At 39.4% G+C, this 8529-nt stretch overlaps 1 non-coding gene across 1 annotated transcript; it reads right to left on the bottom strand.

Moving 5' to 3' along the window:
* Positions 1-721: 721 nt before the first annotated feature.
* Positions 722-829, bottom strand: LOC112714363 (small nucleolar RNA R71). The gene has a single exon (XR_003159220.1). It is a non-coding gene; the product is annotated as a small nucleolar RNA R71 (small nucleolar RNA).
* Positions 830-8529: the final 7700 nt, after the last annotated feature.

An 8529-nucleotide genomic window follows, 5' to 3' on the forward strand; every position in this document is an offset into this window, starting at 1 on the left:
TCTCCTTCTATTTATTTATTCATTTACTAACACTTATCTTCATCTAAAAAAATTTCAAACCCTCTCTTCTCTTTTGTGTTCGAATTTTTCTCTCCTCTTTCTTCTGTTCTTTTCTTCTTTTACTCACATAAAGGAATCTCTATACTGTGACATAGAAGATTCCTCTTCTTTTCTGTTCTTTTCTTTTTCATATGAGCAGGAGCAAGGACAAGGACATTCTTGTTGAAGTAGATCTTGAACCTGAAAGGACTCTGAAGAAGAAGTTAAGAGAAGCTAAATCACAACAATCCAGAGAAAACCTTACAGAGAATCTAGAAAAAGAAGGAGACATAGTCGAACCTAACAACAATGCAAGAAAGATGCTTGGTGACTTTACTGCACCAAATTCCAACTTACATGAAAGAAGCATCTCAATCCCTGCAATTGGAGCAAACAATTTTGAGCTAAAGCCTCAATTAGTTTCTCTAATGCAACAGAATTGCAAGTTTTATGGACTTCTATCAGAAGATCCTTTTTAGTTTTAACTAAATTCTTGCAGATCTATGATACTGTTAAGACCAATGGGTTTGATCCCGAGGTCTACAAGCTTATGCTTTTTCCTTTTGCTGTAAGAGATAGAGCTAGAGTATGGTTGGACTCTCAACCTAAAGATAGCCTGAACTCTTGGGATAAGCTGGTCACGGCTTTCTTAGCCAAGTTCTTTCCTCCTCAAAAGCTAAGTAAGCTTAGAGTGGATGTTCAAACCTTCAGACAGAAAGAAGGTAAATCCCTCTATGAAGCTTGGGAGAGATACAAGCAACTGACCAAAAAGTGTCCTTCTGACATGCTTTTAGAATGGACCATCCTGGATATATTCTATGATGGTCTGTCTGAATTGTCTAAGATGTCATTGGACGATTCTGCAGGTGGATCTATTCACCTGAAGAAAACGCCTGTAGAAGCTCAGGAACTTATTGACATGGTTGCAAATAACCAGTTCATGTACACTTCTAAAAGGAATCCTTTGAATAATAGGACGCCTCAGAGGAAGGGAGTTCTTGAAATTGATGCTTTGAATGTCATATTGGCTCAGAACAAAATATTGACTCAACAAGTCAATTTGATTTCTCAGAGTCTGAATGGATTGGAAAATGCATCCAACAGTACTAAAAAAGCATCTTCTGAAGAAGAAGCTTATGATCTTGAGAACCCTGCAATGGCAGAGGTGAATTACATGGGTGAAGGCTATGGAAACACCTATAATCCCTCATAGAGAAATCATCCAAATTTCTCATGGAAGGATCAACAAAAGCCCCAACAAGGCTTTAATAATGGTGGAAGAAATATGTTTAGCAATAGCAAGCCTTTTCCATCATCCTCTAGGCAACAGACAGAGAATTCTGAGTAGAGTCCCTTTAGCTTAGCAAACATAGTCTCTGATCTATCTAAGGCCACTCTAAGTTTCTTGAATGAAACAAGGTCCTCTATTAGGAATTTGGAGGCACAAGTGGGCCAGCTAAGTAAAAGAGTCACTGAAACTCCTCCTAGTACTCTCCCAAGCAATACAGAAGAGAACCCAAAAAGAGAGTGCAAGGCCATAACCTTACTTAGTGTGGCCGAATGCACAAAGGAGAAGGAAGACGTGAATCCCAGTGAGGAAGACCTCATGGGACGTCCTCTAGACAAAAAGGAGTTCCCAATTGAGGAACCTAAGGAATCTGAGGCTCACCTAGAGACCATAGATATTCCATTAAACCTCCTTTTACCATTCATGAGCTCTGATGACTATTCATCTTCTGAAGAAGATGAAGACATTATTGAAGGACAAGTTGCCCAGTATTTAGGAGCAATCATGAAGCTGAATACCAAGCTATTTGGTAATGAGACTTGGGAGGATGAGCCTCCATTGCTCATTAATGAACTGAATACCTGGGTTCAGCACACTTTACCTCAAAAGAAACAGGATCCTGGTACATTCTTAATTCCCTGTACCATAGGCACCATGACCTTTGAGAAGGCTCTGTGTGACATGGGGTCAGGTATAAACTTAATGTCACTCTCTGTAATGGAGAAACTGGGAATCTTTGAGGTACAGGCTGCCACATTCTCATTAGAGATGGCAGACAAATCCATAAAAAAGGCTTATAGACAGGTAGAGAACGTGCTAGCAAAGGTCAAAGGCCTTTACATCCCTGCTGATTTCATAATCCTAGACACTGGGAAGGATGAGGATGAATCCATCATCCTTGGAAGACCCTTCCTAGCCACAGTAAAAGCTGTGATTGATGTGGATAGAGGAGAGTTGGTCCTTCAACTGAATGAGGACTACCTTATGTTTAAAACTCAATGATCTCCCTCTGTAACTATGGAGAGGAAGCAAGAAAAGCTTCTCTCACTGCAGAGTCAACTAAAGCCCCCACAGTCAAACTCTAAGTTTGGTATTGGGAGGCCACAACCAAACTCTAAGTTTGGTGTTGAACCCCCACATTCAAACTCTAAGTTTGGTGTTGGGAGGTCCCAACAATTCTCTGAATATCTGTGAGGCTCCATGAGAGCCCAATGTCAAGCTATTGACATTAAAGAAGTGCTTATTGGGAGGCAACCCAATTTTTATTTATCTATGTTATTTCATGTTATTTTCTTTTTTTTAGGTTGATGATCATGTGGAGTCACAAAAATAATTGCAAAAATTAAAGAAAAATAAAAATAGCATTAAAAATAGCACAACCTGGAGGAGAGACTTACTGGCGTTTAAATGCCAGTAAGGGTAGCAGAATGGGTGTTTAACGCCCAGTCTGGCACCATTCTGGGCGTTAAACGCCAGAAAAAGCACCAGACTGGCGTTAAACGCCAGAAACAGGCTACAATCTGGCGTTAAACGCCAGAAACAGGTTGCAGCCTAGCGTTTAACGCCAGGAAAGGAATAAAAGCTGGCGTTTAACACCAGAAACAAGCAGCAATCTGGCGTTAAATGCCAGGATTGCGCAAGAAGGGCATTTTGTTTGCCTAATAGGAGCAGGGATGATACATCCTTGACCCCTCAGGATCTGTGGACCCCACAGGATCCCCACCTACCCTACCCCTCTCTCTCTCTTACTCACCAATCAAATCATATCATCTTCCCTATATTCTCTTCACCAATCACCTCCATATCTCTTCCCCAAAACCCCACCTACCTCACTTTAAAAATTCAAACACTTTTCCCTCCCAAACCCAACCCTAATGACTAAAACCCAACCCTACTCTCACCCCTATATAAATCCCTCACTACTCCTTCATATTCACACAACACAAACACCTTTCCCCCCTCTTGGCCGAATCACATATCTCCCTCTATCTCCTCCATTTTCTTCATCTTCCCCTTCTTTCTTTCTTCTTTTGCTCGAGGACGAGCAAACCTTTTAAGTTTGTTGTGGTAAAAGTATTACTTTTTTATTTTTCCATAACCATTTATGGAACCTAAGGCCAGAGAAACCTCTAGAAAGAGGAAAGGAATGGCAAAAGCTTCCACCTCCGAGCCATGGAAGATGGAGAGATTCATCTCAAAGGTCCATCAAGACCACTTCTATGAAGTTGTGGCCAAGAAGAAGGTGATCCCTGAGGTCTCTTTCATGCTCAAGAAAAATGAGTATCCAAAAATCTGACATGAGATCCGAAAAAGAGGTTGGAAAGTTCTTACCAACCCCATTTAACAAGTCAGAATCTTAATGGTTCAAGAGTTCTATGCCAATGCATGGATTACAAGGAACCATGATCAAAGTATGAACCCGAATCCAAAGAATTGGCTTACAATGGTTCGGGAAAAATACTTAGATTTCAGTCCAAAAAATGTAAGGTTGGCCTTCTACTTGCCAATAATGCAAGAAAATGTACGCCCTACACTAGAAGGGTCAACTTTGATCAAAGGTTAGACCAAGTCCTCATGGACATATGTGTGGAAGGAGCTTAATGGAAAAGAGACTCAAGAGGCAATTCGGTTCAATTGAGAAGACCAGACCTTAAGCCTGTGGCTAGAGGATGGTTGGAGTTCATCCAATGCTCCATCATTCCCACTAGTAACCGATCTGAAGTGACTGTGGATCGGGCTATCATGATCCATAGAATCATGATTGGGGAGGAAGTGGAAGTTCATGAGATCATACCTCTAGAACTCTACAAGGTGGCTGACAAGTCATCCACCTTGGCAAGGTTAGCTTTTCCTCATCTCATTTGTCATCTATGCAATCTAGCTGGGATTGACATAGAAGAAGACATCCTCATTGAAGAGGACAAGCCCATCACTAAGAAAAGGATGGAGCAAACAAGAGGGCTCATTCATGGACCTCAACAAAAGCATGAGGAGGATCCTCATCAAGAAATTCCTGAGATGCTTCAAAGGATGCAATTTCCTCCACACAACTATTGGGAACAACTCAACACCTCCTTGGAAGGCTTGAGTTACAACATAGACCAACTAAGGGTGGAGCACCAAGAGCACTCAATCATTCTCCATGAGATTAGAAAATATCAAAGAGCTATGAGGGAGGAGCAACAAAGACAAGGAAGAGACATAGAGAAGCTTAGGCATTCCATTGGTTCTTCAAGAGGAAGACGCCACCCTCACTAAGGTGGACTCATTCCTTAATCTTCTTGTCTATTTATTTTTTGTTTTCGATTTTTGAGCTTCATGTTTGTCTATGTTTGTGTCTTCATTACATGATCATTAGTGTCTAGTGTCTATGTCTTAAAGCTATGAATAATTCCATGAATCCTTCACCTCTCTTAAATGAAAAATGTGCTTAATTACAAAAGAACAAGAAGTACTTGGATTTCGAACTTTATCTTGAAATTAGTTTAATTAGTTTGATGTGGTAGCAATACTTTTTATTTTCTAAATGAATACTTGAACAGTGCATATTTTTTATAGTGAAATTTATGAATGTTAACATTGTTAGCTCTTGAAAGAATGATGAACAAAGAGAAATATTATTGATAATCTGAAAAATCATGAAATTGATTCTTGAAGCAAGAAAAAGCAGTGAAAAAAATGGCAAAAAAAAAGAAAAAAAGAAAGAAAAAGAAAAAGCAAGTAGAAAAAGCCAATAGCCCTTTAAACCAAAAGGTAAGGGTAAAAAGGATCCAAGGATTTGAGCATTAATGGATAGGAGGGCCCAAGGAAATAAAATCCAGGCCTAAGCGGCTAAATCAAGCTGTCCCTAACCATGTGCTTGTGTCGTGAAGGTCAAAGTGAAAAGCTTGAGACTGAGTGGTTAAAGTCATGATCCAAAGCAAAAAGAGTGTGCTTAAGAAATCTGGACACCTCTACTTAGGGACTTTAGCAAAGCTGAGTCACAATCTAAAAAGGTTCACCCAGTTATGTGTCTGTGGCATTTATGTATCCGGTGGTAATACTGAAAAGCAAAGCTCTTAGGGCCACGACCAAGACTCATAAAGTAGCTGTGTTCAAGAATCAACATACTTAACTAGGAGAATCAATAACACTATCTAAAATTCTAAGTTCCTATAGATGCCAATCATTCTGAATTTCAAAGGATAAAGTGAGATGCCAAAACTGTTCAGAAGCAAAAAGCTACTAGCCCCGCTTATCTAATTGGGACTAAGTTTCATTGATATTGTGAGATTCATTGTATATTCTCTTCTTTTTATGATTTTTTGTTTTCAGTTGCTTGGGGACAAGCAACAATTTAAATTTGGTGTTGTGATGAGCGGATAATTTATACGCTTTTTGGCATTATTTTCATATAGTTTTTAGTATGATTTAGTTAGTTTTTAGTATATTTTTATTAGTTTTTAAGAAAAATTCACATTTCTGGATTTTACTATGAGTTTGTGTGTTTTTCTATGATTTCAGGTATTTTATGGCTGAAATTGAGGGACCTGAGCAAAAATCTGATTCAGAGGCTGACAAAGGACTACTGATGCTATTGGAGTCTGACCTCCCTGCACTCGAAATAGAGTTTTTGGAGCTACAGAAATCCAAATGACGCGCTTTTAATTGCGTTGGAAAGTAGACATCTAGGGCTTTCCAGAAATATATAATAGTCCATACTTTGTCCGAGTTTAGACGACGCAAACTGGCGTTTAACGCCAGCTTTTTGCCCTATTCTGGCGTTAAACGCCAGAAACAAGTTGCAAAGCAGAGTCAAACACCAGAAACAAGTTGCAAACTGGTGTTTAACTCCAAGGAAGACCTCTATACGTGAAAGCTTCAATGCTCAGCCCAAGCACACACCAAGTGGGTCCAGAAGTGAATTTCTGCATCATTTACTCATTTCTGTAACCCTAGTAACTAGTTTAGTATAAATAGAACTTTTTACTATTGTATTAGACATATTTGGACGTCTAGTCCTTAGACCTAAGTCTTTTTCCCTATTTTAGAATTTATGTGCCATTTAAGGAGGCTGGCCATTCGGCCATGCCTGGACCTTATCACTTATGTATTTTCAACGGTGGAGTTTCTACACACCATAAATTAAGGTGTGGAGCTCTGCTGTTCCTCGAGTATTAATTCAAAGTACTATTGTTCTTCTATTCAATTCATGCTTATTCTTATTCTAAGATATTCATTTGCACAGAAAAACATGATGAATGTGATGATTATGTGACAGTCATCACCATTCTCACTTATGAATGCGTGATTGACAACCACTTCCATTCTACATGAAGATAAGCTTGAATGTATATCTCTTGGGTTTCTAATCAACGATTCACATCGACTCTCCTCTGACAATAGGGCATCTGAATTCGAGATTAGAGTCTTCGTGGTATAGGCTAGAATCCATTGGCAGCATTCTTGAGATCTGAAAAGTCTAAACCTTGTCTGTGGTATTCCGAGTAGGATCTGGGATAGGATGACTGTGACGAGCTTCAAACTAGCGACTGTAGGGTGTGGTGACAGATGCAAAAGATTCCTACACGATCGAGAACCAACAGCTGATTAGCCATACGATATCTGTGCATGGTATTTTTCATCCGAGACGAGCAATCCAACAGTTGATTAGCCATACAGAAACCGTAGAGGACCATTTTCACTGAGAAGACGGGAAGTAGCCATTGAGAACGGTGACAGCTAGCATACAGCTTGCCATAGAAAGGAGTCAGAAGGATTGGATGACGGCAGTAGGAAAGCAGAGATTCAAGAGGGATAAAGCATCTCCATACACTTATCTGAAATTCCCACCAATGATTTACATAAGTATTTCTGTTCCGAGGGTTACCTGAAATTGTAGGTCGATCTCGGACGAGATCTTCTGTGCTGGTCGGAACTGATGTGTCCGGCTGGTGAATAGCGGCCGGAGCTGGTGTGTCTGACTTGTTGGACTAGATGTGCTGCTGTTCCTTTGTCACCGAAGGGTGGGGGATACCTGCAAGGGACTCCGATGCTTAAGTTAGCAAGGGGATTAAGCAGGTATTGAGTAGAATCAGAGTATGAGTTATACCTGGGTGCTCCAGTGTATTTATAATGGTGAGAAGTGACCTTTCTGGATAAGATAAGTTAGTTATCTTATCTTATCTTATCTTTAGGTGAGGTGATAAACCCCGTTTTGACGGTTTATCTTGCATTGATTTTAAGAGATTTTAATACCTTTTAACCACATTTATTCAATGAATTAGCATATTTTTGTGATTGTCTCCTTATTTGTGCTTAGATGTGAAAACATGCTTTCTAGACCTTAAAGTAGCTAAATTCAATTGACCTTTGATTCCACTAGATACCTTGTTATGTTTGTTAGTGATTTCAGATTGAAAAGGCTAGGAATGGATCAAAGGAGTGAAGAGGGAAAGCATGCAAAGTGGAGAAATCATGAAAAGTCAAAGAAGTTGAACTCACCCATGGACGCACGCGCGCACCTGGCGCTTGCGCGCACCTTGCGAATCACCCCATGGACGCATACGCGTGCTGTGCGCGTACGCGTCGGTGATGGTTTATGATTTTTTAATGAAAACGTGACCAACGAATTCTCAAGGGTTGTGGGGCCCAATTCCAACCAACTTTGGCCCCTAAATTGCTATTTAAAGCCAAGGATTGAAGAGCAAAGGGGGATTAGTTCATTCACACTCATTAGGATTAGTTTTAGAAGTAGTTTCTAGAGAGAGAAGCTCTCACTTCTCTCTAGGATTAGGATTAGGATTAGGTTTAGTTCTTAGATCTAGATTTTAATACATCTTCTTCTACTTCTATCTTCTCAATTCCTTGCTGTTACATTCATTCTCCTTCCATTCTTTTTTTTGTAATTTCCTTTATGTTGTTCTTATACTTTGTTGTAGATCTACTATTGTTCCTTCCATTTTCTTTCAATTCAATAAGAGGTAATTCATAATAATTGTTTTTCTTTGCTTTTATATTGTTGATTTCTTGCCTTTGTAGTTAGATCTCTCTTTAATTCTTGCAATTTATGTTGTTTACTTTTATTGCCTTTTATGTGTTTGTTGAAATGTCTCTTCTAGTTATAGTATAGATTTTGTTCCTCTTGGCCTAGGTAGAGTAATTAGTGACACTTGAGTTATCTAATTCCTTTGTTGATTGGTAATTGGAGAGATTGCTAATTG

The sequence above is a fragment of the Arachis hypogaea genome, chromosome 1 (assembly GCF_003086295.3).
Source record: "Arachis hypogaea cultivar Tifrunner chromosome 1, arahy.Tifrunner.gnm2.J5K5, whole genome shotgun sequence".
In the NCBI taxonomy this organism is placed as follows: Eukaryota; Viridiplantae; Streptophyta; class Magnoliopsida; order Fabales; family Fabaceae; genus Arachis; species Arachis hypogaea.